This window comes from Chrysemys picta, unplaced genomic scaffold (assembly GCF_011386835.1).
Source record: "Chrysemys picta bellii isolate R12L10 unplaced genomic scaffold, ASM1138683v2 scaf1031, whole genome shotgun sequence".
Classification (NCBI taxonomy): domain Eukaryota; kingdom Metazoa; phylum Chordata; order Testudines; family Emydidae; genus Chrysemys; species Chrysemys picta.
This window is the reverse complement of record NW_027053738.1, coordinates 1-4,864: the sequence shown is the minus strand read 5'-3', so window position 1 is coordinate 4,864 and position 4,864 is coordinate 1.

The following is a 4,864-nucleotide window of genomic DNA, read 5'->3' as shown; positions in this document are numbered from 1 at the left end:
ATGGTGCCTTATGTTAATCGCTGTTTCTATAATGTAACCACCACTGTTAGTTGTGATATTAAGTTTACTGTGCCTATATGGACTGTACAACATTTAAATGCCTATCCTGAGCTCTACAAGGAGATTTCCCCCATTTCACTGGGACTGGGTCTCATTGCCATTAAGGTAAAAACACAGGCCATCACTCTTGGTGGGAGACTTTGCTTGGGTGAAGGCCCAGAGCAACAGGTCTTTTGAATATCATGCTTCACCCCATTGTGGTGATCATTGTTTCCAAATTATACTAGCAATTGGTCTGGTTCTGCTGGTTTGTTGGATATGACGACTGATACGGCGACTGCAATGGATGGAAGATCAGACCTGGTACCACGGAGGAAGAATGTGATGGGGATACTCGCTCAGAGCAAGCACCCCATCAACGGGGGGACTTAATACCAGACACCTCTGTGTTCTTGGGGAACCAGGGTGCAGTATCCAGGCTGACTCATGAAAGACAACCCCCCCCACCCTCTGCTTAAACCAAAACCCATCAGAGGAAAAAACCTGCAGAGAGCAGTGAAGGGCATTGGGAGACACACCTAGACCCTTCCTGACAAGGATAACAAGATTAAGACATCTTCATTAGCACACAGAATGGAGAGCAGAGACAACTCCCCTACCCTCATCTGCATGAAAGATGGGACAGGAAGACATCTCAATTTACATACAGAATGGAGAACAGAGAACCACACTGAATTCTGGGACCAGAAAAAGCAGGGAAGCACTGCATCATGGGAATCTCTGCTCCAGATGCTAATGAACCTATGTCTGCACACACCCTGCTCAGCAATTATCAGACCAATTCTAGTAATGAATCCTTAATTGATATCCAAATATTGAAGCAGCCTAGTTGCATTGTGAGCTCCCTGGAAGAAAACACAACCCATAGCCAAGAGTGATCAGCTCCTATTGTCTAGTCTAAAGAAAACCCTTGAGTCATGTGACGATGCAGTTCTGGCGAGACCCAACTGAGAGTGCCAATTCAGGACAAATTGCTAAAACAGGGCAGTTACAGCCCAAGGCTGGGGTTTCTCCACCTCTAAGGCAAACCAAACCAGCCAGACAGAAAGGACTTTGGTTTCACCCCACTGGCTAACCACAAGTCACACAAACAATTCCCTTAGACACTCCAGTTTCCCAGTATCACCACCAGTGACACTCATTATGGGGACAAATGGTTATGTAAACCAATATCCCAATATACATAAAAAAAAAGGTTCTCTCGATTCCAAAGGACCAAGCCCCAGACCCAGGTCAATATACAACTCAGATCTTTCCTACAAATCACGCTGTTGCCAATCCTTTAGAATCTAAAATCTAAAGGTTTATTCATAAAAGGAAAAAGATAGAGATGAGAGTTAGAATTGGTTAAATGGAATCAATTACATACAGTAATGGCAAAGTTCTTGGTTCAGGCTTGCAGCAGCGATAGAATAAACTGCAGGTTCAAATCAAGTCTCTGGAATACATCCCCAGCTGGGATGGGTCCTCAGTCCTTTCTTCAGAGCTTCAGTTTGTAGCAAAGTCCCTCCAGAGGTAAGAAGCAGGATTGAAGACAAAATAGAGATGAGGCATCAGCCTTTTTATAGTTTTTCCAGGTGTAAGAACACCTCTTTGTTCTTACTGTGGAAAATTTCAGCAAAATGGAGTCTGGAGTCACATGGGCAAGTTCCTGCATACTTTGCTGAATTACAAGGTGTCTCTCCATGGGTCAACTGTATAGCTGAGGGTCCTTAATGGGCCATCAAGCAGGCTAGACAGAGCTAACACCCACCTGTCTGGGAGGTTTCCCAGAAGCACAGCATAAGTTTGAAATACAGACAGTACAGAGCCAATATTTATAACTTCAACTACAAAATGATACACATATCTAGGCAGCCTAATCATAACCAGCAAACCATAACTTTGTCTTAGACACCTCATTTGACCGCCCCCCCCCCACCCTTATACAAGATTTGGTGCCTCTACAGGCCTTTGGTTGCAACCATGTTCTATATGGTTCTAGATTATATCAATAACGTCACAAATCATCAGCTTACCTATAAACAAATCTATTGTTCTCCCTTAAACAACTGTATTTTCTCTACAAAAATCCCTACTCAACCTCTAGTCAGGGTTCTGATGTTTAGATCCAAACTAGATCCAGTTCCACTGGAACTCCATCTTTTCTTGACTGATCGTGCTGGGGACTCTGCCTGTCTCCAGCATTCAGGACCCTCCGCTACCACCATCACCTGGGAACCCCGACCAGTTCAAGCCTCATGGAGTGGGTGAGATGCTCCCTGCCTTTCTCTCTCTCTGTTTTCCTTTCTACTTTAGGTATTAACCTTTAATCATTTATGTTATGTTGGTTTAGCCCTCCTTGTGTAGTTATCACTTTTATTCAACAAATAAATGGTTAAGATGGTTGCTTCTCTCTCTCTTGCTGAACTTTATTCTTTTGTGTTTTTAGCTTCCCCTATTCACTCTACAGCAACGCTTCTTTTACCTAAGCTAAAAGATACCTGCAGCGCCCAAAATACTGTGGGGTTTGGTCATCAAGTAGGTTACTGCCAGTACAATTGTGTTGTGAGAGTGGGGATAGGGACGGGCTGAATCTGGGATGCGTAACAGCTTGAAAGTGCTGCTTGACCCAGTCCATGGAGCCCAGGGGCATATAAGGAAAGTTAGCTTAAAAGTGCTGCTTCATCCAGCCCAGTGAGTCCAGAGACATATAAGGGGTCAGCTTGACAGTGCTGATTGACCCGGTCCGCTCAGACTTGCTCTGTTAATGTATGTGTGGGTGGGTGGGTGTTCATCAGGTTTTGGGGCTGAAGAAACCCAGCCCTAGGGAACCTAGGTCCATTGGGTGGGGACTTGCAGCAGGGAGAAGTAGAGCTCCAAATGAAAACACAAGTGACACAAACAGTACATTGATAGAATTACAGAATCCCCTTCCCCAAAAGAGTAACCCAAATAAATGAGCATACTCCAAAGTAATGGGCAAATCTGGTAACATCAGGTGATATAGAAAACTATTTCTCTCAGGTGCTTGGCTGGTGGGCCTCGCTCACATGCTCAGGGTCTAACTGATCTCCATTTTGGGCGTCAGGAAGGAATTTCCCCCTGGGTCAGATTGGCAGGGATGCTGGACGTTTTACACCATCCTCTGCAGCATGGAGTGCAAGTCATTGCTAGGATCAGCTGGGTATCTCTCACCAAATCAATTTACTGCCATTGCAGGGGCCTCACATATTGATACTCCTCAGTGCTTCCTATTCGCTGCCTGTGGCACACAACTGTTTATTCTCCTGCGGGCGGTAACATTTTAGTCTAATCCAGGTTGTTGAGCTCAGTGCAGGAGTTACTGGTGACTTGTCATGTGTAGGGGGGTTAGACTGCATTATTTAGCTGTCCTGACTGGTCTTAACATCTACACATCTATGTTATGGCTACAATGTTGCCATGTCTGACCTGTGGTCACTCCAACCCACAGGTGCCCGCTCTTTCAAATCTAAGCACCTCCTAGTACTCAGGGAATGGCAGCAGCAGTGAAAGTCAATAGGGCGCTGGTGGGAGTAACTTTGGGGGCAGTCACTAGCCACAGAAAACTAAACCTCTCCCAATTCCCCTGACTGCTGCACATCAGGGTCTCTGGCCATATAGGAGACAGGCCAGCATCCCCAGTGGAAGGAATGAGCGGGGAATGGAAACACCCAGGAGGGGAAGTTGTGTGTTTCAGACATGTTGGTGTGTGGGTATCACTCAGACACATGCAATGTACCCACAAGCAGAGCAAGTTTAAACTGTAAAAATGCCCAACCAAGAGGAACGTGTTAGTCTCAGCACAAGTTCTGCTTTAACCCATTAGAAACAATTGCCACTGTCCTGTAATTATTGGGGCTGCTACGTGCCAGAGTACACCAAACCCCTGAGGTGTCAGTAGAGTGCCTGGTACACTGTCACTCAGAGGCAAGCACTGCAGGTGCTTCAGCAGCTAGGCCTTGTGGACGCTAGCCCTGGTGGGTCCCACTAACTGCTCAGACACATGGGGAAGGGGAAGGTTATTCACACACTGCATACTAGGTCCAGAGGCTTAAACAGTTACAGTTCACAGGGAGCAACAGCGGTAAATGTTTGGGTCTCTGGGGCTGTCCAGTCAAGAGTCAGGGCTCTTCAGGCCTAGTGCCTGGGGTGCCCTCTCCAGTCCATTCTCTAGTCAAGCAAATTGGAGCTTGCAGGTTTCCAGGCCAGCTTCACTTAGTGCCTCTCTTTGGGGCTGCTCTTCACTGGTTTCCTGCTCAGCTGCTTCTGCTCCCCCGTAAACCGCACACAGACCTGCAGCCAGATGTGAACTCTGGCAGTCACAGCCTGTTCCAAGTGTGGCTCTGCATACAGTTCCTGGGGATTTCCCTCTGCATCCAGCTCTCTGCAGCTCCTCACTTGCCATGCAGCCACCGCTTCCCACAATAGCTCAGCCACTTCCTGGATCAGGACCCTTCCCATTACCTGGCCAGAGGAAAGGGAAGTACAGTGGGCAGGGATCTGGTGGGGGTTGTAGTCCCATTCTTAGCTGATCCATCACAATCCCAAACATAGGCGGAAAGATTTTGCAAACAGAGAAGGTTTCTCCTCTCTACCGTATCAGATTATGATTCCCAAGGATTTTTGAGGTGACATCAATTGCCCCCTTTTGCTTAAAGAAACAGTGCTAAAGTCTGCATCTTCCTTTTCAGCTCCTTTCTTTTAACTAAAAACTTTATATAATACGGTTTTGGGGACACACTGATTCCCTATATTCTTTTACCTATTTAACCCCAAAAGATCCATGATATTTTACCAAAAC